This window comes from Narcine bancroftii, chromosome 8 (assembly GCF_036971445.1).
Source record: "Narcine bancroftii isolate sNarBan1 chromosome 8, sNarBan1.hap1, whole genome shotgun sequence".
NCBI lineage: Eukaryota > Metazoa > Chordata > Chondrichthyes > Torpediniformes > Narcinidae > Narcine > Narcine bancroftii.
This window is the reverse complement of record NC_091476.1, coordinates 147686166-147711905: the sequence shown is the minus strand read 5'-3', so window position 1 is coordinate 147711905 and position 25740 is coordinate 147686166. Positions and strand designations below refer to the sequence as shown.

The following is a 25740-nucleotide window of genomic DNA, read 5'->3' as shown; positions in this document are numbered from 1 at the left end:
TTGTAAGAGCATTACATTATTTATTTTTGGAAAATATCTTGCTGACGTGAAATGATCTTGCCCGATAAGGATGAGCTTTTTAAATACAGTATATCTGGCCATATATCCATAAGTTATTATGGCTGAGGCAGTCCAACTAGTTTGGTTGAGCGACTCTTGACTGATGAAAGTTTCCAGTGTTGTCGGTGAAGTGGGGAATTTATTCTTCATTCATCCAGGTCGTTTTCCATTTTTTTGACATCTTCCATCCCAAAGGTTTGTTCTCTTTCCATGAACCTGTCCATTAGAGACATTCATTGAGGAAACAGGCCCTTCAGCCCAAACTCGCCCACGCCAGCCAAATATCCCAACCACATGAATCCCGCCTGCCTGCGTTTGGCCTTATCCAGTAAAATCAGCAGAATCGGGAAAAGAGCCAGCAAGCAGGATATCAGCTCATCCAATCCTTGCACCCATACTATCGTGTTTTTATTTCAAGCATTATTTTTTTAAGAGAGAAGGCAAAAAAAAACTGTGATCTGTTCTCTCACGGCTAAGAAATAATTTGATAGCCCAGAGACGGAGCATGTCAGAATGAATGAAGTAAATATTATTTTTGTAATAAGTAAATATTATTAACTGGTTACAATCAGATGAGAGGTTCAGTGAGCTGAAGAAATCTACTTTGTCCACTAAAGAGTAAAATATTCGCTTGTCTGTTTGCTCTGAATATATTGATTGATCTTCTAGATATCTTTTAATCAAAACGTCATCCCAGCAATATCTGTCTCTTGCAATAAGAGAGGAACAAAGAAGGATTTTTCAAGGGTTTATCACATTTAACGCACATAAGACAGAAACATAGAAACAGTGATCACAAGATAGTTAGCAGAAGTAGGCCAATCAGCCCATTGAGCGTGCTCTGCCACCTTGATCATGAGATGGTCCATCCTCTCACTCAGCCCCGTTGCCAGACTTTCTTCCAGTAACCCTTGATGCCCTGGCGAATCATATACCTGTCAATCTCTTCCTTAAATACACCCAACGACCTCGCTTCTACAGCCACCTGTGGCAACAAGTTCCACAGATTCACGCTACTCTGATTAAAGAAATGTCTCTCTATCTCTGTTTTAAATTGGTGCTCTTTTATCACTAGTCCTAGATTTCCTTAACATGAGAAACATCCTTGCCACATTTACTCTGTCCAGGCCTTTCAGTATTCAAAATGCCTCTACGAGGTCCACCTCATCCTTCTATACTCCGACGAGTACAGTCCAAAAGCTGAGAATTTCTCTTCCTCCCTTTCAATCCTCTCCAATAAGAGGATTCCTTTCTCAAATAAGAGGCCAAAACTGTACACAAGTGAGATCTCACCAGTGCCCTATTTCTAGAAATGAATGCCAACATTGCATTCACCTTCTTTACCACCAACTTCACCTGGAGATGAGGAGGAACAGGTTCTCCCAGTGAACCTGAGGAATTCTCTGCCCAAGGAGGCAATGAAGGTATTTAAGATGCAGGTAGATCGATTTTTGCATTTTAGGGGAATGAATAGTTATGAATGGTAAGTGGAGTTGAGTCCATGGCCAGATCAACCATGATCTCGTTGAACAGTGGAGCAGGCTCGATGGGCCAGATGGCCAACTAAGGCTCCTATTCCTTATGTCCTTACATAGAACAGTACCATTCAAGAGCAGGCCCTTTGGTCCATCATGACTGCACTGTCCATGATGCCAGTTTAAATGAATAACTTCTTTCTGCGTATCATCCATTTTCTTCCTGTTGAAATGCATTCCGAACATATTTGTTTACACCACACATGTCAAACTCAGGCCCGCAGGCCAAATTTGGCCCGTGATATAATTATATTTGGCCTGCAAGATCATATCAAATATGTATTAGAGCTGGCCCGCTGGCCGCCGCGCAAGTATAGCGCATGCACAGCTAATACTACAAATCCCAGAATGCTTTGCAAATGCATTGACGCCGGCCCGTCAGCCCGCTAATCGCCCCCACCTCCTCTCTTTACTTTCATTGGCATCTGTGACCTGTCGCCCAACTCACTCGTAATAAACCCCTTATGAAAAATGGCCAAACGAAAGACAGAAAACAGGACCTTTCAAGACAGGTGGGAGGCGAACTCTGACCCCAGAGTTTGATGAACTTGCATCTAAGAAGAGATGCCAAGTATCTGGTTTAGACCAGGTGCATCAGAGTAAATCACAGTGTAGCAAGCTAAGCTTGGATTAATATTTTCTTTGGTTAACTTTGGACTGTTCATAGTTGAAAGATTGGATTTTCATTGGATCTAAAATTCGCCCTGTGATGGAAGCAGGCATCTGATTGGAGGTCTGTGACCAGTGGTGTATCAAAAGGATCAGTGTTGGGACCCTTGCTGTTTGCATTACTGTATATATTAATAACATGGATGTGACTCAACACACAGACACACACACACACACACACACACACACACACACACACACGCACACACATACACACACACTGCACACACACACGCACACACATGCAAACACACAACACACAAATACACACACAGACACATACAAATACACACACAAAATCACACATAAAGTATGTAACTGTACATATAAATTCAGATTTGTGAACACGTGCATACATATTTTTCAATAGATCTACATATGTACCAGGATTATAGCATATGTGTATAGAAGTACAAAATGCACACACATACACAGAATATTAATGTTACTTCTACAGAAGATAATGCGTATGTGTACCGTCTGCATGCAATATGAGAACTTCAAAAGCACGTTGAATTAAGTTTGAGCAGTGAGAATCAGACATAAAATTAGTTTGAGATATTACCAAGCAAACTACAATTTCTGCCATTATTAAATAAGCCTAATTCAATTATTACTTTATGAATGTTCCCTGAATTTTACATCTGTTTTGTAATCTGTGATCTCATCTATTTTTCTGTCAAACAGATATGGGCTAAAATATGAGAAACATTTTAGACTTTGAATCATTGTGACTTTAAAGAACAAAAGGAAGCATTTAGCACATGGTTCCAAAATAGATCACCAGACTGGCATCTGCCCGTAAACTTATTTTGAAGCTACATGGTCTCTGCATGAAACACAGACTTTGAAACCAAACACATCATTGAATATCCCCAGTTTCATTATTGACCACTAGACTGAATGGATTTGAATCGCAGTCTTTTGATAATTGTCCATGAATAAAACCTTTTTATTGTTACATCACAGGAGCTCACAGACAGGAAGATCTATTTATCCTGTCACTCAGTGAGGCCATGGTTGTTTTGAAACCAAATTCTCCACACCTGCCAATTCCCTACCCTATATACTAGAGCAAATACTAGAGCGCCTCGGATGCCCCCCCCATTTTCCTCAACATGGTTAACCAACTGCACAAAAACCAACAAGGTCGGGTCAGATACAGCAATGAGCTCTCCGAACGTTTCTCCATTGACAACGGCGTGAAGCAAGGCTGCGTCCTCGCCCCAACCCTCTTTTCTATCTTCTTCAGCATGATGCTGAAACAAGCCATGAAAGACCTCAACAATGAAGACGCTGTTTACATTCGGTACCGCAAGGATGGCAGTCTCTTCAATCTGAGGCGCCTGCAAGCTCACACCAAGACACAAGAGCAACTTATCCGTGAACTACTGTTTGCAGATGATGCCGCTTTAGTTGCCCATTCAGAGCCAGCTCTCCAGTGCATGATGTCCTGTTTTGCGGAAACTGCCAAAATGTTTGGCCTGGAAGTCAGCCTGAAGAAAACTGAGGTCCTCCATCAGCCAGCTCCCCACCATGACTACCAGCCCCCCACATCTCCATCGGGCACACATAACTCAAAACGGTCAACCAGTTTACCTACCTCGGCTGCACCATTTCATCTGATGCAAGGATCAACAACGAGATAGACAACAGACTCGCCAAGGCAAATAGCGCCTTTGGAAGACTACACAAAAGAGTTTGGAAAAACAACCAGCTGAAGAAACACACAAAGATTAGTGTGTACAGAGCCGTTGTCATACCCATGCTCCTGTTTGGCTCCGAATCATGGGTCCTCTACCGGCATCACCTACAGCTCCTAGAACGCTTCCAACAGCGCTGTCTCCGCTCCATCCTCAACATTCATTGGAGTGAGTTCATCACCAACATCGAAGTACTCGAGATGGCAGAGTCTGCAAGCATCGAATCCACGCTGCTGAAGACCCAACTGCGCTGGGTGGGTCACATCTCCAGAATGGAAGATTGTGTAATATGGAGAGCTCTCCACTGTCCATCGAGACAGAGGTGCACCAAAGAAGAGGTACAAGGACTGTTTAAAGAAATCTCTTGGTGCCTGCCACGTTGACCACCGACAGTGGGCTGATATCGCCTCCAACTGTGCATCTTGGTGCCTCACAGTTCGGCGGGCAGCAACCTCCTTGGAAGAAGACCGCAGAGCCCACCTCACTGACAAAAGACAAAGGAAGAAAAACCCAACACCCAACCCCAACCCACCAATTTTCCCTTGCAACCACTGCAACCGTGTCTGCCTGTCCCACATTGGACTTGTCAGTCACCAACGAGCCTGCAACAGACGTGGACATACCCCTCCATAAATCTTCGACCGTGAAGCCAAGCCAAAGATCCTTCAATAACTTCACTTATCAAAAATTTAACAGTCAAACAGTGGTTGTCAATCTTTTAGTTTCCACTCACATATCACTTGTGTTCCCTATGCCATAGGTGCTCTGTGATTAGTAAGGGATTGCTTAAGGTGGTATGTGGGTGGAAAGAAAAAGGTTGAAAACCACTGTTTTAATCGTACCTAATTGACTCGTTATGTGCACAGTTTCATAACTCCAAAGGAAATGGGCCAATGATAATTTTTCTCAAGCAAAATATTTCAGTAACAATTGGGTCTAGAGCAGTAATTCTCAACCTTCCCTTTCCACTCACATACCACCTCAAGCAATCTCTTACTAATCACAGAGCACCAATGGCATAGGGATTACTTAAAGTGGTATGTGGGTGGAAAGAAAAAGGTTGAGAAGCACTGGTCTAAAGTCTCATAAACTTCCATCAAATCACCCCGTGACCTTCTGAATTCCAGACAGTGCTGGGTCATCTCTGGCACATGTTTGCAACCAATTCCATTCACGATTGTTGGGTGCACAGGAGACTGAAGTAAAAATAAACCCAGATTGCTGGAGGGACTCAGTGGGTCAGGCAGTAGCTGTGGAGGAGAAGAATCAGCTGATGTTTCCTTTCTGAATGATCTGCTTTTTTTCTGCAATCTGCTGAACTGCTGGAAGTTCACAGGCAAAACTACGACAATGTTGCAACAACATTCACAGCAGGCAGAAATATCCAAGAGATAGTGTAACCAAATAACCTTGTTCATAGTTTAGTATGAATATCACCATTATGTTAACCTTCTGCACAAGCTCTATTGAGAGTGTCCTGACCGGCTGCATCTCAGTGTGGTGTGGTGGCTGCAGAGAAATAGATCGGAGGTCAATCCACAGCACCATAAGATGGCATGGAGGATCAATGGAGTCTCCCTCCCCATCACCATCGACATAATCTACCAGGATCGTTGTCTGAAGAGGGTGCGCAGGATTATTGAAGACCCCATCCACCCTGCATACAGCATCTTTCAGCTGCTCCCGTCAGGGAAGAGATACAGGAGTATCAGAGCACCACCTCCTGCTTCTGGTTTATTCTGTTTATTCCTTGAAGAAGGGCTCAGACATGAATTGTCGGCAATATATCTTTGTCTCCTATAGACCCAGAAAAGACCGGTTGAGTTCCTCCAGCATTTCAGTGTGTTTTTACCTCAAAAAGTGAGAATGCTGAATAACCAAATGAGCTAAAAACACTAACAATCTATGACTCTCATATTAATGAAACAATATTTATTTATTAATTTATTTGTCTATATAAATACTTGTCCTGAAAATGTATTGTTTGTATGTGTGTTTTGGCTGGTTGTGTTTCTGCATGTTTTGGAACCGAGGACTAGAGAATGCTGTTTTGTTTATGCATTTGGTTGATAATAAACTTGACTTGACAGACCCACAGACATATTTTTGTGAAACTTATCAGTCAAATAGCACAGCACTTTCAAGGGTGGATAAGCGTGCAAGACCAATCCACTCAACTGGCAGTAAAGCTTTACCTGAGGGTAGAACCAGCCTATAAGTGTAGATGGTCTTTGGTGAGATAGGGTAAAGTCAGCCAGACATGTAGGAGTTTTGGGATGGGGTGTGGGGGGCAGGCAAGGAGGGGACGTAGGATAATTGGTTGCAGGGAGTAACACAATAGTGATCATGACTATGGGTTAACTACAGGCTGGGTCTGTTCACCCCCTCAATCATTCTGCAGAGAACTCTGTTGAAAGCTGGCTGGTTGGTTCAGCACTGTGAACCAAAGGAATGCTTGTGTATAAAATTAAAACCTGACGCAGACTAAAGGAGAACCCAACCCAAGGGCAATATTTGATATTTGACCTGACATGTTGAATTTGCACAACATTCTTGTATTTCAAATCTCTGAGGAATGTTGTGCATCTCAGTTGGCCTCTGTTGGGTTTGGATCAACTGGTAGGCTTGAATTAAAAATTTGGCCTCCTCTGAGTGTTTTCATTGTAAAACATGAAAGTCTGCAGATGGTGTGATTGTAGTAAAAACACAGAAATTCTGGAAGAACTCAGCCAATCTTGCACCATCCAGAGGACATAGAAATATACTACTGACATTTCAGGCCTCACCCCTCCCTTAAGGTATAAGCAAAGAACAGGAAGGCATCAGAATAAAGACTGAAGACTGGCCAGGGGAGGAGTCCAGACCAACAAAAGGTGTTAATTGGATATGATAAGAGGAAAGGTGAGAACTGATTTTGGCTCTGTGAAAGGAGACAGAGGGAAAAGGGAAGAGAGAGAGACAGAGAGAGAGAGAAACAGACAGAGACAGAGAGAGATACAGAGACAGAGAGCGACAGAAGGCCTTTTTATGGATATTCTCTTCCTTTACATTGCTTAACTTTCCTTGTTGAAAGCTCCGAGGGCGAATTCAGGAGGTGGACTCCGATCTGCCTGCCTAGGGAGTTAGAGTCAGAGGTGGATCAACTCTCTCCACCTCCTCTATGAAGGCAATGCCGCTGAAAGCGCCTATGAAGGGGCGGGCTGATGATGTCATGATGATGTCGTCAGACCGTGACCCAGGAGTTGGATTTTTTAAATCCTGTATGCCATAATATAGCTAATTACATTGCGCAAGAAATCTTCCTGAGTCCTAAGACCCCTTAAACAGATCTCCACCAGTGCTCTTACCTGCTCTTCGATCGACATTTTGGGTGTAGTCTGCTTTCCCTTCATGGCATGTATGGATGATGTCATGGCGATGGGTGGAGCTACTGCGCCATTCGCCCCACCTTCCTCAGCTCTGGAAGATAGCTCCCGACGCTTCTCAGAGAAAAAGCAAAGCTGGATCTGCCTTGTAGGCCTTCTCCATAAAAAGGTAAGTTAAACTTTTTTTAAAATTTTCATTGAGCCACCAGATTTACATAAAAGGAGAGTTTTTTTTAAACTTTATTTAAAATTTTATAACATGAATAACATATAGGATTACATTAAAAAAAAATTAAGAATAAATAATAAAATTACAATACAGTATCAGTAATCTAAATAAACTATACCCTCCTCAATAATTATTACACATTAATAACCCAACTCAAATTAGACCAACCCCCCCTTCCCCCCCAAAATAAAGAGTGAAGAATTAATAAAGTTAATAATATATGTGAGAAAAAAAACCCACTTACAAAAAAAAACAAAAACATAACCGATTAAAATACTAACAAAAAGAAAAGTAATTAATACTAAGATATCAGACTTAAAAAACATATTTAAATCAAACTTAAATGCATATATTTAACAAACGGAGTTAAGATGAAACATATATTTAACTCAAACTTAATATAAAAAATTAGTAAAGTTAGTAACATTATCTATCAAAAATTCTTAAACAATAATCAATTATTAAAAAAAATTGTAGCATGAAAAAAAGATGAAAAAAAAACTTTCCCTATAGAGATAAACCTTCACCAAATATCGACTAACTTCACATCTATCATCATATTAGTCACATAAACCACCATCTTAAAACAAAATTCAAACCTCATTAAGCATTGTACAATTCAATTTTAGTACTCTTCCACCATTTTTCCCTTTTACTCTTGAATAGTTATCCAATAAAAGCTCCAATACCACATTTAAATATCCCCAATCATTACGTTAAAATTCAGATATCCAAATAATAAAAACACATCAACAGCAAAATCTATATCTTCAACAACTGGAGCATAAACCACAAACAAAATTCAAGCCTCATTAAGAATTGTACAATTCAATTTATAACTTTCACCATTATTCCCTTCGTTCTATAATTAAAATAGCAAAATAATATACACCAGAATTACCACTCCTTTCACCTTAAAGTTAAAGAAAAAATAAATAAATAAACTTATCCATCCCATTCACATTTAAATTTCAGATATTCCTTATCTACTGAATAAACTTTACAAAAAAAACCACATCAATTTTTAGTTTTTTAAACAATCAAATACTTTCTTATGCTTCTTTTTTATATTTAAACAAAAAAAAACCCTTCACTCTTTAATCTAATAATACAAAAAAAAAGGAAAGAAAACGGGTAGGAGGTTAAAAATACCCCCTTCCGTCTAAACCGCGCAGTGCGGGATAACTCCCAAAAAAAAATGCTGCCAAATTACACCCAATTGACTTACAGCTCCAGTATGTTTTTGAATGGTGGGACAAGATCAGTGCCCCCAGGGAAAACCCATGCAGACATGGGAAGAATGTACAAAGCGGGATAACTCCCAAAAAAAAATGCTGCCAAATTACACCCAATTGACTTACAGCTCCAGTATGTTTTTGAATGGTGGGACAAGATCAGTGCCCCCAGGGAAAACCCATGCAGACATGGGAAGAATGTACAAATTCCTTACAGACAGTGAGGGATTTGAACCCCAGCCCTGATCGCTGGTGTTGTAACAGTGCGAGCTAACCGCTTTGCTAACTGTGCAACCTTTGTGTTCTGCAAAATGGTGGGCGAATATCTCCACTCCACTGAGTTGACTTGAGGACAATGTACATTGTGAATGATATTTCAGTTATACAGAAAGGATCTGACTGGGAAGGCTTCCTCTCATTGGCTGCCAGGCCAAGTCCTAGTGCTTATTAGTGAGCTAGGATTGAAGGGCATCTGTTTAGAACAGAGATGGGTAGGAATTTCTTCAGTCAGAGGGTGATAAATCTGTGGAATGTGTTGCCACAGGCAGTTTTGGAGGTCAGGTCATTGGGTGTATCCAAAACAATGTTAGGTTTTTGATTAGCCAGGGGATCAAAGGTTAATGGGGAGAAAGCTAGCCAGTGGGGCTGTGTGCGAAAAGGGATCAATTCATGATAAAATGGCAGGGCAGATTCAATTATCTAAATAGCCTATTTCTGCTCCTATGTCTTATAGTCTTATGTTCATTCCTCCAGATGACTTAGAGAGTCTACTCAAGGAGCCACCACATAGTATCCATCAAGTCCTTGTCTCTCAGTCTCTGGAGGACATTCTGTGCTGACCATTATTTGTCTGGAAAAACTTGTCCATGAAGGATAGTGTAAAATGCCCAGGCTTTAATTAGAGAAAACCAAGGGGCATAGATTTGCCGAGATCAGGGATATTTAAGAGGGAACTGGGAGATAACTTTTTAACCCAGAGGGTGGTTCATATCTTGAACGAGCTTCCAGAAGAAACTGTAGAAGTAGGCACAATTTTGAAGTTCACAAGACATTTAGATAGATATGGGAAGGGTCTAGAAGGATATGGACCAAATGCAGGCAAATGGGATGAGCGCAGAATGCCAAGTTGGTTGGCATGGAAGAATTGGCATTCCGTGCAGTACAACTCTGGAGAGATCTTGATTTGTTTGATGGAATTGAGATGATAGAAGTATTTGTCTGGTTGAATTTTGATCAGATGGACATTTGGGCTGTTAGTGCCTAACACAGAAGTATTGATCCAGATAGAGAATGGTATTAATAGCTGTGGATTTTCCATACTGACACATTCTAGTTAACAGTGATTATGTAATCTCTAGGGACCATAAATTCTGGGTGAGGTCTGTGTCACACCCAATAGCATGAGCAAGATGAAATCAACACAAGTCAACCAAATACCATAGAACCATAACACATTACAGCACAGAAACAGGCCTCTTCAGCCCTTCTAGTCGGTACTAAACCATTTTTTTCCTAGTCCTTCTGACCTGCACCCAGTCTATAGCCCTCTGTACCTCCCCCATCCATGTATATGTCCAAATTCTTCTTAAAATGTTAAAATTGAGCCTGCCTTCACACTTCAGCTGGAAGCTCGTTCCACACTCTCTGTGTGAAGAAGTTCCCCCACATGTTCTCCCTAAACTTTTCTCCTTTCACCCTTAGCCTATGTCCTCTGGTTTGTATCTCATCACCCCTCAGTGGAAAAAGCCAATCTATATTTACTCTATCTATTCCCCTCATAATTTTAAATACCTTTATCAAATCGTCCCTCATTCTTCTATGCTCCAGGGTATAAAGACCTAACCTGTTCAACCTTTCTCTATAACTCAGTTCCTGAAGAGATGTGCATTTATGGGTGCAGGTGACAAATTTACCCCGGTAACACTGAATGGTTCAAACTTACCCATCCAAAGCTGGTAACTTAACTTCCTTCTCTCAGCCAGGTAATAAGAGTCAAAAATCCAGAAACATTTCCCACATACACTCATGTAAATGTCGATCTCATATCAGAGTCAACCCCCAATTTTTGTATCTCGTGCAAAAGTTGACCCCTAGTCTCTCACTTCAGTCCTGTCCACCCACAGACCAGAGCCTCGACTGTGGAGTCTCGTCTTGGCCCTGGCCGCCCGCGGACCAGAACTCCCAATGCCTCCGACTATGCAGATACTTGCTGCAGTTCAGACCACCCCGGTGGTAGGATGTGTGTTTTGATGCACAGACTCTGTTTTATTACTTTAATTCATTGTGCTTTTGTTCTTTATTTGTTTAGAGATTAGTTGGATTTCCGCTACTGATATGGGATTTTGGATTTTAGTATGATTTTCAGCTCCTCAAAAGTAGCACAATTTCCAAGTACTAGTCGACTCCATAAATTTAACATTAAAAATGGTCGACAAAATTTGACTTTTACACAAAGTATATACAGTATATCAGTCGCTGGGTGAATTTTACTTTATCTAGTCAAGATAAAACAGGATGCAATGGGTGATGTAATAAAGCGAGTTAGCATTTCACATTTGAAGGTCAAATGTTTATTTAATTAAATTTAGACATACAGCGATGTGACAGGTCATTTCAGCCCATGAGTCTGTGGCACCCAATTACATCCAATTGACCTACAATCCCCCGGTATGGTTTGAACGGTGGGAGGAAACCAGAGAACCCAGGGAAAATCCACACAGAAACGGGGAGAACATACAATCTTCTTACAGACAGAGCAGGATTCAAAACCTGCTCGCTGGCCTTGCACTAACCGCAATGCAGGCACCGTGGTTGAAGTAAAAACACCTATAATTTATTTCTAAATGGTCATTTATAAGATCACAAGATAAAGGAACAGAAGTCTGGGGCGTGTTTTTTAAATCAAAAGGCATATGGAGGAATTCAAATAGGCCAAACAGGATAATCAAGGCAGTTTTAGGAATGTTGTCAGGGTGAACTAGGGTCTGATGGTACCCGCGTACTAGGTTGATTTTGGAGAAAATCTTAGCGCCATGAAGGATTGCAGAGAAATATGGAGAACATGGCAGTGATCTGCTGCAGTGATGTCGTTTAGATGCTGATAGATAGTCCCCACAAAGTCTCCATCCACTCTTACAGACGCCTTAGGTACCATATGCAGCAGTAATACCCAAGGTTGTCAGAGCAGCAAATAATTCCCATTTCCTTCATGTGTCAGAATTCATCGTTAGCCAATTGCAATTTATCCAGAGGTAATCTGAGCTCCTGAGCATGCAGGGGACGTCCATGAGTCGGAATGTGGTGCTGTACTCCATGTTTCGGTTAGGGCATCGAGAACTGAGGAGTAATAATGCTGGGGAATTCCACTAGGATTCTGACGTATTCACTGTCTGAGAGCATCACTGAGTCGAGGTGAGCTTTGATCTCATTCACAGAACCTTCTATCTACTTGTCTAACAAACATTTAGAAATTTATACCATTTAGTTCTGGTTTGCTGGTCACAATTTACTGTTACTTTATTTGGAGGAAATGCTGGAGAGGATTTTTTTATTTTGTTTAGACATGAATTTCAGTTTAAAATATTGAATAAATGTCAATAGGCTGTCAAATTAATTAGATAGAAAATGTTAGTTGTTTTCATAAACCATGGACAGCACAATTAGTGTAGCAGTTAGCGCAATGCTGTTACAGCGCCAGCAATCGGGACGGGGGTTTGAATCCCACACTGTCTGTAAGGAGTTTGTATATTCTCCCCATGTCTGTGTTGCTTTCCTCCTGAGGCTCCAGTTTCCTCCCACCATTTGAAATTTACAGGGGGTTGTAGGTTAATTGGGTGTAATTGGGCGGCACAGGCTCATGGGTCAAAATGGCCTGTTACCGTGCTGTATGTCTGAATTTAAATTTAAATTTAATTTTTTTTTAAATTATGTGATGGTCTGAGCTGCGTTCACAACTGCGTGCAGTCTCTTGTTGTCTTGAACGGAGCAGTTGTGAAATAGTGGATGTGAAATAAGTGCAAAAATTCAAAAGAACTGGATCCAGAGCATGCCTTGAAGAAGGGCTTGAGCAGGATCGGGGCCAGAACGAATGTTAGAGGGGAGCATTAGCGTGTTAGAGGGGGGCACAGTGGAACGATCATAAACTCGCTCAGCGGTGGTGGGGGGGAAGTGCTTGTCGGATGCTGGGACCTACCTGTTGATGAACATTAACACCATATATCCCTCCGACGTAGGAGATGAGGGTGCTGGTTTTATTGCGTCAAGCGTCACTAGACGCTACTGACACTTGGCGCACGCTAGTGACACAGGAGGGCGTGGGGCAGGTCAGACAGTGAACGATGGCCATGACTGTAAGGGGGCACAACACCTCACTGGGGGGGGCAATGACCACGGATGCCACCCCCCCCCCCTTGGTGCCGACCTTGGGCTCAAGCCCAAAACATCGATTATGTATTTTTATTTTTGCTGTATAAAGTACACTGTTTGGCTTCCAGCATTGTGTTTTTACTTCAACCACGGTGTCTGCAGACTTTCGTGTTTTACTTCCAATGCTGTGGACACCTTCCAAACAGGGGTTTGAGAATCACATTCAGGAGAGAACCATGTCAGGGCATTCCCCTCCCTCTCCGGGAACCCAGATACCAGACACCTTTACCACCTCCTTACTCCAGCAGACTCAAACCTGAGCATAGGGATAACTTAACAACTGAGAGCATTGGCTATTTTTATTCAAAATCAGTCAGAACATAAAGGATTTGGCAAATGGAGTGTGAAAAATGTGGGGAAATGTGTAATTATTACATTTGGGCAGAAAAAACAAAGTGAAACATGATAGTCTGCTTGTAGTAAATACACAAGATGCTGGAGAAACTCACCAGGTCACACAGCTGGCCCTTTCAATCTGGCGTGTAAAATGGGGATAACTGGGCAATTTGCCCACTTAGCGCCCCATTCACATGGCAGCTTGAAAGGGTCAGACCCGGTCAGCGTGGTCCAAATCCAACCGGGTCCCTGCCCTACCTCAGAGGTAGTCAGGGAACTCAGTCAAACTAGGATGCGTCCCCTGGCAACTTGAACAGCAAAATGGCCGACCTGGTTACTCCTGTGACATCAGCTCTTGTGTGCTGGCATCACAGGGAAACCCCTTGCTGAAGTGTCTGCCGCTATCGGGGTGGGAGAAGGGTCACTGCCGCGGTGGACCAGGTGGAAGATGTTGCTGCCCCGAGGGTGGGATCCACAATTAGGAGAGTGAGGTCCCTGCTATGGGAGGAGAGGTTGATGCCGCAGGGGTTGGGGGGGAGCGGGGTGGTGCGACGATCAGCGGGAGAGACATCACTGCCACAGGTGGGAAGAGAGGTTGTTGCTGCGGGTGGGAGAAAGGGGTCGCAGCCGCAGTGTGGGGGGGGGGGTGGGGGAGCGCAAACTGCCACTGCTGCAAACGCCACTCCGGTTGTGACAGCTCAACATTCGTGGCAGCTGGACGGATAATTGACAGGGTGGGTGTTGATTGATGGTGGGGGTTGTGACTGACAGGGGAAGGGTTCCTGACAGGGGAATAGTGATTGATGGTGGGTGGTGAATGGTGGAGGGGTACGGGTTGACTGACGACTGGTGGGGGGGGGGGGGGGGGACTGAGGAGACTTACCGATAGTTCCCGCGAGTGCGTGAAGCATCATTACCACGTCATGGTGGGGCAGGGATCCCCCTTAAAATGCTGGGTTGGTGATTCAATGCATCAATCTCACTGCAGCTTAAAAGGTGCTGGAAGCACCTTTGCTCCAATAATTGCTCCTGGGTCCCAGGAGGACTACAATGAACAGCAGCTTAAAAGTGCCTAACGTCCATAGAAGGCAAAGATATATAACCAACATTTTGGGACCTTGAATGCCTTGTTACAAGTGTGTGTGTGTGTGTGTGTGTGTGTGTGTGTGTGTGTGTGCGTGTGTGTGTGTGTGTGTGTGTGTGTGTGTGTGTGCGTGTGCACGTGTGTGCGTGTGCGTGTGTGTGTGTGCGCGCGCACGTGTGTGTGTGTGCGTGTGTGTGTGCGTGCGTGTGTGTGTGTGTGCATGAGTGTGTGTGTGGGTGTGTGTGCATGTGTGTGTGCGCGCGTGTGTGTGCGTGTGGGTGCGTGCATGTGTGTGCGTGCGCGCGTGTGTGTGGATGTGTGTGTGTGTGTGTGGGTGTGTGTGCATGTGTGTGTGCGCGCGTGTATGTGTGTGCGTGTGTGTGCGCGTGGGTGCGTGTGTGTGTGTGTGTGCGCGTGTGTGTGTGCGTGTGTGTATGTGTGTGTGCGTGCGCGTGTGTGTGCATGTGTGTGTGCACGCGCGTGTGTGTGTGTGCGTGTGTGTGTGCGCGTGTGTGCATGTGTGTGTGTGTGGGTGTGTGTGCGTGTGTGTGTGCGCGTGTGTGCGTGTGTGTGTGTGTGTGTGTGTGTGTTCCACAAGAGAAGATTCCAAAGCTCTCAGATGCAAAACAGTCTGGCCATTCCAGTAGAGCAAGGTCCAGCAACTAATTAGGAAAACTAATAGAGTATTACTAGTCATTGCTTGGGGGAGGGAGAGATTCATAAACAAGATCAGAGGAGTCAAGCTTCAATTATAAAGGATATTGGGGGGGGATCACATTAGTTTACAGCAGTCGTCTCCTTACACGGTATAAGGAAGGACGTTAAATCATTGCAAGCAGTTCTGAGAAAATTTACTAGATGAGTATCTAGACTGAGGGCTTTTTATGCACAAAAACTGTGTTATTGCCCTGCTCGTTTTTTTTAAAAAAGGCAAATTTACCCATTATAGAGGATGGAAAAGGCAGATAGCGCAGTCCTTTTATATAGCCCAGAGCAACGCTGGTTTCTCAGGATAGAAGGGGCACGATGGATTGCCCTGCAACTGCCCCACCACCCTGCTGCCTGACAGCCCCCTACCTCAATGTCTGACAATCCACTCATCCTGCTGCCTTAGCCCTGTTGCCTGACCCCACTGCCTGAGCCCCCCACCCTGCTGCCTGACAGCCCCCACCCTGCTGTCTGACAACCCACCTGCCCCGCTGCCTCAGCCCCGTTGCCTGAACCCCACTGCCTGACAGCCCTCTGCCCTACTGCCTGAGCTCTGCTACCTGACAGCCCCCCATCCCACTCTCTGACAACCCACCTGCCCTGCGACCTTAGCCCCGATGCCTGAGCCCCACTGCCTGACAGCCCCCACCCATCTACCTGACAGACTCTGCACCGCTCTCTGACACACCCCCCCCGCCCTGCTACCTGACAGCCCCCAGCCCACCCCCCGCCCTGCTGCTTGACAGCCCCTCACCTACTACACAGTTCACAGAATCTGCAAGCCCTGTACACCCAGCATTGAATGAAGCAGTGCCACTGCCAGGAGCCTGCAGAATCCCAGCCATTTGGTTCAAGGTCCAAGGGGTGGCAAGAAGGAGTGGGCAGCACGAGGAAGTGGGCAGCATGAGGGAGCGGGTCGGAGCAGCTGCGTGAGGAAGCAGGAGGCATGAAAGAACGGGGAGCATGGGGGAGCAGGTGGCATGAGGGAGCGGGTCAGGGCAGTAGTGTGAGGGAACAGGCAATGAGGGAGCAGGCGGCAAGAGGAATGGGGCGAAGTGAGCAGGCGCAACCTGACAGCTCCACCGGCTGCTCTGTATCACTGCAGCTGGGCGACGGGTCTGTCAACGCAACGTCAATCATCTTACCTTCCTATTTGGAGTCGTTTTATGCAGGAGGTCGAGCAACTTTACTCCACTGATACTACCCCCCCCCCCCCCCCACCCCCGAGGCGGAAGGAACGTGGAACAAGTTGGACCAGCTAATCCTCCTTTGGACCTTTTATGAAGATAAGTGGAGTGAAACCTATCTTCACAAATCGCTAATTTTCACTATAAAAGAGCCTTGATTGTGTTTCTTCTGAAGGAAGGTTGAACCGGCTGAGCTTGACTGATGAAATTAAGAAAAATCTTGATTGAAACATAAAATCTTGAGGGGTCTTGACAGATTGGAAGTGAAGGGGAAGGTTCCTCTAGATCATGAATCTACAACAAGGGGTCATGTCTTTATCATCCTTCCCCAAAAGGACAGTGGAAGCATCCATTGCACGTTTTCAACAGGTTACATAGACACCTGATATGCAAAGAGGTGAAATGTAGCCCTGGGTACATGCGAATTAGAATATGAGGTGATTATCATATTATCTGTGACCTTTCAAAGTGGTGGAATAAGTATGAAGGAACGACTGGACTCAGGACATCTATATGGAAATTCTGTTTATACTGCTTTTCAACATGATAATATCACCCTTCCACATTCATGCTGGCCAAAGTAGTTCTGCTGTTTTTCCAAGACAATCATATGCAAATCAGGCAATTAGTTGCTTTAAAAATAAGACTGATTGTGATTGCAAAGGAGTGTTAGAGTGGAGAGTGAGAAAGAGACTAGCCGCTTTCAGGTGGCCAGAATACCTGACTGTAAAGCCACCTATTCTACCCCAATGCAGCTGTCAGTGGCCACCTGAAAGTGGACAACCCAGCCCTGAGGAGCACTTACCTGACCCTCCTCAGGTAGGTATAGTCTCCAGCTTGGAGCATCCCCCGTTGCACCTTAACACAGCATTGTGAATGCAGCCCATGACACAATCCTTCTAAGATATTTAATATAAGATTTAATATCCTATTAAATATTGTTTCTCTTGAATTCAGGTAGGTAACAATTTAAAAACAGCACATTACGTTTAGTTAGTGACTTTAACATCGAAAAGTGTTTATTCGGTTTTTAAAAAAATTACTTTGTGGCATTAGATTACATAACCAAAAACTCGGTAAAAAATAGTACATTGCTTCCAAAACTCAGAACGACAGTTGAAGGCAGGGCTCCCAAAGTTGGCACAATTAAATGCTGACATAAATAAGAGGTCAAAATTAAAGGTCTGAAGATATCTCAAAAGAGATACAGGGCTTGGAGAGGGGAAGGGAATGCAGCAATAACTACAGCCACAGTCCACAGGAGCGACGTTTGCTCAGATACGGCTCTCCTTCAGACGGCACATTCAGGTGACAGGAAGGCGTCTTTTACGCGGCCACCTGAACGCCCCAGCTGCACTCCCCCAGACGCATCTGCCAGCACATTATCTGCACCTGAAAGTGGCTAGCAAGAGAGAGAGTAAAAACACAGTATGTGCTTTCAAACTGCAGCACCCAGGGATAGCCCTCCAGCACCTTTTAAGCTGAGGGGGGGATAGCTCCAGTAAATCGCCAACCCAGTAATTTAAGGGTGATACCGCCCCTGCAATGACGCGGTAGGTTACGCGTCACACAAACTAGTCTCCCCTGTCCCCCCCACCAGCTGTCAGTCTCCCTCTCACTGTCATTCGCTCTCCCCCCCAACCTCTGGCAGCCGATCCCCCTCTTCTCTCTCTCCTGCAGCAGCCTACCCCTCTCCTCTCTCCCCTGCGGCAGCTGACCCCTCTCCTCTCTCCCACACTGCAGCGACCCCTCTCCCGCTGATCGTGATATCCCTCCACCCCCCCATGACATCGACCCCCATGGCAACAACCTCACTCCCCCCCAATTGTGGCCCCCGTCTATCCCCCCTCGAACCAGCGACTTCTCACCCTTCCCCCCCCCAACCACACCTCCACCTGGGTCCTGGCAGCAATCCCCCTCTCCCCTGATCACCGCAGACACTTTAGCGCGTAAGCACTGACGTCATAGGAGTAACCTGGTTGGCCATTTTGATGTTCAAGCCGCCAGTCGACGTGTCCTGGGTCAGTTTAACTGGGTTCCCTGACTAGCTCCAAGGTTGCGTCTGATTACTGCAGGAACAGTGTAGCCGCCGCTACAATCAGTGACTCCAACTGGTTCAAACGTCTTTGTGCGAGTCTGGGATCAGCGCTATAGCCGTGAAACTGCCTGAATTCTGGGTTCAGGAGCCGGAGACCTGGTTCGTCCACACAGAAGCTCAGTTTCACCTCTGCCAGATTTCGTCCGACATGACCAAATTCTACCATGTGGTCGCTGCCCCGGACCAGGCCACCGCCAGACGCGTGCTGCACCTTGTTCAGCACCCATCCACCGAGGACATATGAGACCATCAAGCGAGTGCTTACTGGGTCCCTCGGACTATCCAGACACCAGCGTGCCGCTCGGGTGCTGCACCTCGATGCCCTGGGGGACAGGTCCCCGATGGAACTGATGGACGAGATGCTCACGCTCATGGGTGAGCACACCAACTGCCCACTTTTCAAGTGCATCTTCCTCGAACATATGCCCAGGGACATCCGCCCGCTACTGGTTTGGGAGAGCTTCACTGACCCGAGGAAGGTCACCCAGAAGGCCCGAGAGCTATGGCTCTGTCTTGAGAAGTAGAATCTCAGCGCAAGACAAAGCAATCCGTTAATATCTGCTGACTATTGAACCAAAGTGAATTTATGATCTTCTTCCTGATGGAAGCAGGGAGAAGAAACGGAGACCAGGGTGGGATGGATCCATTAATATCTGCTGACTATTGAACCAAAGTGAAAGGTAAAAGTTTACCCAAGACAATTGGCGCTGCGAGCAGGATTGGTCTCAAGATCTTTCGCCGAAAGAAAGAGATGAGCCCTGAGCAATTCTTGATTCCAGGATGGACTGAACTGCTCTCGGTGTGTGTATCTATTTTCTTTCGGTAGTTCAAACACTGTGACCAATCTAAAATGAACAAAATGAGAGGTATATGTTTACCCAAGACAATTGGCGCAGCGAGCAGGGTTGGTCTCAAGATGTTTCGCCGAAAGAAAGAGGTGAGCCCTGAGCAGTTCTTGATTCCTGGATGGACTGAACTGCTCTCGGTGTGTGTGTCTATTTTCTTTCGGTAGTTCAAACACTGTGACCAATCTAAAACGAACAAAGTGAGAGGTACAAGTTTACCCAAAACAATTGGCGCAGTGAGCAGGGTTGGTCTCAAGATGTTTCGCCGAAAGAAAGAGGTGAGCCCTGAGCAGTTCTTGATTCCAGGATGGACTGAACTGCTCTCGGTGTGTGTGTCTATTTTCTTTCAGGAGCTCAAACACTGTGACCAATCTAAAACGAACAAAATGAGAGGTATAAGTATAAGACGGGCTTGCACAATTCTCGGAAGGCTCAGTGGTCCAGCAGGTCACGAGGCATGGGCACGACTACGCCAAGCCCACCCCTAGCGCTGCGGTAGAGCACCCGGCCCCTGCAGAGGCCCCCAAGAGCATAACCAAGGCCACAGCATCCACTTCAGGCCTCTGCTTCTACCACCAGTGCTGGGGAGCCAAGGCTTGGAAGTATCGGCAGCCCTGCTCGTTCAAGGAAAATGACCATGCTGGTCGCTGTTAATGGCTGGAGAGGCTGGCCAAGGACATAGCCTTCTCTACCTGCGGGACTCAGTGGCCGGCGGTTCCTCGTTGACACTGGAGCCCAGATCAGCTTCATACTGGCCACGACCACCTAATCCAGGAACCGACCTGGTGGACCTCCCCTCCATGTGGCCAAAGCAAAGGCAATCTGGACGTATGGAGGCAAGACAGTCCACTTCCAGATCGACCAACAGAATTTTGCGTGGAGGATCACCATCTCGTCCCTCCCAACTGCCATCCTGGGTGCAGGCTTCCTCCTCGCACACGGGCTTCTGGTGGAGATTCAAGGTAAGCATCTGGTGGACGACCGTACCTTCCAGGCTGTTCGCCTCAATGCCTCCTGTTTGGAGCAACCGCAGATGGCCACGATCAGCACACCCAGAGACAAGTTCCAGCAGATCTTGGACGAGTTCCCGACACTCCTCAAGCCACAGTTCTCCGCTGCCTCGCATGCCATGGGGTGTTCCACCACATCCCCACCCAGGGCCTGCCGGTTCACACCAAGGCACGCCGGCTCCCGCCTGACAAGCTCCAGGTAGTGAAGGAGGAGTTTTTGCACCTGTTGGAGCTGGAGATCATTCAGTGGTCCGACAGCCTGTGGGCCTCGCCGCTCCACCTGGTCCCGAAAGCCTCTGGCGGCTGGCATCCCTGCAGAGACTATCGACAGCTCAACGAGGCAACCATTCCTGACCATTACCCCTTCCCTCACATCCAGGACTTTACGGCCAACCTGCACAGCGCGAGGTTCTTCTCCAAGGTTGACCTGGTGCGTGGATATCACCAGATCCCGGTGCACCCTGAGGACATACCCAAGACGGCCATCATTGCCCACTTTGGCCTGTTCAAATTTCTGCGCATGCCACTCGGGCTCAAGAACGTCACTCACACCTTCCAGCGCCTCATAGACTCTGTGGGCAGGGACTTGGATTTCGTCTTTTTTTTTTGGACGACATCCTTGTCACCAGCAAGGACCGAGCGCAACACAAGGCCCACCTACGTGCCCTTTTCTCCTGGCTGGCTGACTTCGGCCTTACCATCAACTCGGCCGTGCCATTTCAGGAAAGAGTCCATGCAGTTCCTGGGCCATAACATCATGGCCGAAGGAGCCACGCCTACCACTGCGAAGGTTGCCTCCATCAGGGAGTTCCCATGCCAAAACTGCCTCAAGGGGCTGCAGGAGTTCGCGGGTATGGTCAACTTTTACAACCGCTTCATCCCGGGAGCTGCACACATCATGCAGCCACTCTTCACCCTCCTTGCAGCCAAGCACAAGATGCTCGCTTGGATCCCAGAAGCCTGCACCACATTCGAGGCCACCAAGGACACCCTCGCGAAGGCCACCATGTTCGCCCACCCACACACCGACCTGCGTATGGCACTCTCTGTCGATGCCTCTGCCACAGCCGCCAGTGCCGTCCTGGAGCAGCGGGTGAATGGTCATTGGAAACCGGTGGCATTCTTCAGCCGCCTGCTCCGCCTGCCGGAACGCAAGTATAGTGCCTGGGCATGTACCTGGCGGTACGGCATTTCTGCTATTTTTTGGAGGGGAGGAATTTTACCATCTTCACCGACCACAAACCCCTCACCCAGGCGCTTGCGATGGCAAAGGATCCCTGGTCGGTCTGCCAGCAGCGTCACCTCTCCTTCGTGTCGGAGTTTACCACTGACATTCGGCACAAGGCGGGGAAGGACAATGTAGTTGCTGATGCAGTCTCGTGACCAGCCATCTGCGCGCTGATGCCCAGCCTCGACTTCAACCAGCTTGCCCGGGACCAGGAAGCTGATGAGGAGACAAGGGCCATCAAGACCGCCATCACCGGCCTGTGGTTCAAAGACCTCCCGACTCCAAGGGGCGAAGGCACCATCCTGTGCGATATCTCCTTGGGCACCCCGCGGCCAGTGGTTCCACAGCAGTGGCGCAGGCAGGTCTTCCATCACATCCACGACCTTTCACATCCGTTCATCAGGTCCACGGTCCGGATAGTGGCAGAACGGTTCATATGGCAAGGGCTGTGGAAGCAGATCGCGGGCTGGGCCAGAACATGCACCCATTGCCAGACGTCTAAGGTGCATAGGCACACCAAGGCGCCCATACAGGAGTTCAAGCACGTCCGGGAACGGTTCAGCCACATTCACGTGGACATCGTCGGGCCCTTACCCATTTCCTGGGGCAACTGTTACCTGTTTACGGTGGTGGACCACACCACTTGCTGGCCCAAGGCGATCCCGATGCCAGACGCCTCCACTGACTCCTGCTTCCGAGCACTGTTGCGTGGTTGGTTTGCCTGGTTCGGTGTCCCGGCTCACCTCACCAGCGAACAGGGCACCCAGTTCACATCTGCGCTCTGGGCACAGCTACACCGCACCATGGCCTACCACCTGTAGGCCAATGTACTGGTCGAATGTCTGCACCGCCACCTTAAGTCAGCGCTTATGGCCCGCCTCACCGGTCCTGACTGGATGGACGAACTACCTTGGGTGCTCCTGGGCATCCGCTCCACTCCCAAGGATCTGCAGGCGCCATTGGCTGAGCTGGTCTTCGGTGCACTGCTGGCACTACCTGGTGAGTTCGTCAACGCACCTCACAATCCCTAGCGGTCGCCGCATGAACTACTTCCTCACCTCAGGGCATGCTTGGACTCCTTCGAACCCTCACTGCCACCCAGGCATGGCACCCGTCCGACTCACGTTCCTGGCGAGCTGCTTTCCGCGGAGTTCGTTTTCGTTTGGCAGGGCTCAACCACGGTACCTCTGCAGCAACCATACGAGAGGCCGTACAGGGTTATACAATGTTCCGGCTCGACATTCACACTGGACTTGGGCGGCAGTCATGAGCTGTTTACCATGGACAGGCTGAAGCCACCGCACCTCGATCCCACTGAGCCCATGGTCGTAACCCAGCCCAAGAAGCGAGGCCGCTCGGCAAAAAAGGACATTGGCTCTGGTTCTTGGGGGGGGGATGTGTGGGAGCTCAGCACAAGGCAGGCAAACTGGCCCCACATAAGCCACGCGGTGGGGCAGCCGGCCAAAATGGCGCCAATGTTGGCAATTTAACAAGTAGGTTAGGCTGCTACTTGAAAGGTGCAGGAGGCACACATGACCCAGTAATCTCACCCGGGTCCCAGGAGGGCTACCTGGGTGCTGAAATTTGAAGGCACCTCACAGGGTTAACCAACTGTGTAACAAACCTGGGGGTTTCCCTTCCTTCCAGCTTGGGGCTCAGAAACCAGCGCTTGGGGACCACGTGACGCCTGGATGATGTAAGCGCTCTCCAGCGCAGTTCTCAGCCAGGTCCGGGCTGAGAGTATAAGTGCAGCCCAGCAGCCTGCAATAAATTAGTCTGCTCACTGAGCTCAACGCGTCTGGTTTCGTGTGTTATTGCAGGAGCAGAGTAGCTGCCGCTACAGAGGGAGAAAAAGAGAGAGACAGACAGACCAGCAGATTCACCCTTTTCACAACTTTAGGAATTCTCAAGTGTTCTTCTTTCTTTTTCTTCTTCTTTGGTTTGGCTTCGTGGATGAAGATTTATGGAGGGGTAATGTCCACGTCAGCTGCAAGCTCGTTTATGGCTGACGAGTCCGATGCGGGACAGGTAGACACGGTTGCAGCGGTTGCAAAGGAAAATTGGTTGGTTGGGTGTTGGGTGTTGGGTTTTTCCTCCTTTGTCTTTTGTCAGTGAGGTGGGCTCTGCGGTCTTCTTCCAAGGAGGTTGCTGCCCGCCGAACTGTGAGGCGTCAAGATGCATGGTTTGAGGCGATATCAGCCCATTGGCGGTGGTCAATGTGGCAGGCACCAAGAGATTTCTTTAGGCAGTCCTTGTACCTCTTCTTTGGTGCACCTCTGGTGGCCAGTGGAGAGCTCGCCATATAACACGATCTTGGGAAGGCGATGGTCCTCCATTCTGGAGACGTGACCTACCCAGCGCAGTTGGATCTTCAGCAGCGTGGATTCGATGCTGTCAGCCTCTGCCATCTCGAGTACTTCGATGTTGGTGATGAGGTCGCTCCAGTGAATCAAGTGTTAACACTGTTGTAATTAGCATCTACTGCATCCAGTTTGTGAACAGCGTGCGCCCACAAGCAATATACAAGCAGCCAAACATTCTTCTTGTGTTTATCCTCAAACAATGGCAGGGGATCTTACCCATTCATCTGAGTGGGAGCGTGAGACCAAGGTGTAAGGACACATCTACCCAACAAGTTCAACAGAGTCATACTCACTTGGAAACCATGGTAGGAAGGGGAGGTAGCAATCATAAAAAGGCGGGGTGGGGGGGGTGGGCGGCTGGGAGGCCCTGTCAACCCAATATGCTGCCTATCCAGATCACTCCATGGATGCTGCCTGACCTGCTGAGTCCAACCAACTTCTCTTTGTTTACTCATGATTCCAGCATCCAGCATTCATGTTTGTTTGGAACTGCACTGGATGGATTTTGATCATTAAAGAAGCAGAGCTCTGCCAAACAGACACAAGATTTTAATATGTTACTCGTTGCTTTCTTATTTTAATTTGTACATTTTGAAAGGCAGCATGTTTACAGGCCCTTTTGACGCATGAGCCCGAATATCCTGTACATTTTGAAAGGGGAAATGGCTCACCTGGTTACTCTGGAACTTTAAACAGAAAGGGAACAGAATGAACACAGGGAACAGGAGATTCCCAGTGGCTGCGTGAAGTGTCACTCACCATGTCATCATCGCAGGGGTGGGATCCCATGCGGAGAACCCCGGTCCCGATCACTGATGCTGTAACAGCATTGCACTAACCGCTACGCTAACCGTGCCGCCCAAATGCATTACTCCCCCAAGGAAAATGAATCCAAAGTAAGTTCATGGCAGTGGTGACAAACACAGGGATTTAGCAGCTCTTCAAGCCTCATCTACTGGTGAAATGTAGAGCTGCAAGTATGAATTACACTAATTTAGCAGAGGCAAAAAAAAATCAGTAAGTTTGTTACACAGTTGGTTAACCCTGTGAGGTACCTTCAAATTGCAGCACCCAGGGAGATACCAGGGACCCTGGTAGATTTTGACCAGGTTTGCCCAGTTTGGCCCTTTCAAATAGCCCAGTAACCAGTTCTTCAACATAATTAATTGCCTGGTTAACCCTGTTTTACAAGGCAATTTGACAACACAGACCACAGACAGGCCATGAGTAGTCTTCAGGTGAAGTAGGATTAGGGAAGGTGGGGATCATTCAAAAAAAGATGCAGAGAATTCGGCAGATGGTGGGGTGAGGGGTAGCCAAGATGGGGGAGGTGAGAGCAATATGTGAAGGTGAGTTAAAGAAGGTGCTGAGTGAGAGGGAAAAGGATGCCCAAGCTTTGCGGTAAATGCCAAGGCAGACCTCGAATCCCCAGTTGAGACTTGCTCCTGTGCAGGGCTGGCGCTACCATTAGGCCAACTAAGCAGTCACCTAGGGTGCAGACTTCAGAAGGGGACTGTCAGGGTGGCCAGATGTCCGGTGTAGGGGCCGATGTGCAAAAGTGTACTTACCTTATTAGTCAGTGTCCGGGCTCCATTGGCTGGGCACAGCCATCTTTATTCTTGTGCGCATGCACAAGTGCCGGCTGGCATATGCGCAGTAG

At 47.2% G+C, this 25740-nt stretch overlaps 1 long non-coding RNA gene across 2 annotated transcripts; it reads right to left on the bottom strand.

Annotated features, from left to right (window-relative positions):
• On the bottom strand, window positions 1–25729 carry LOC138741884 (uncharacterized). 2 transcript variants are annotated; one of them, XR_011343845.1, is made up of 3 exons: window positions 25649–25729; window positions 7315–7486; window positions 1–276 (listed from the first exon to the last, which is right to left on the bottom strand). It is a non-coding gene; the product is annotated as an uncharacterized lncRNA (long non-coding RNA). The 2 variants fall into 2 exon arrangements; XR_011343846.1 differs by lacking the exon at window positions 25649–25729 and adding an exon at window positions 24840–24926.
• Window positions 25730–25740: the final 11 nt, after the last annotated feature.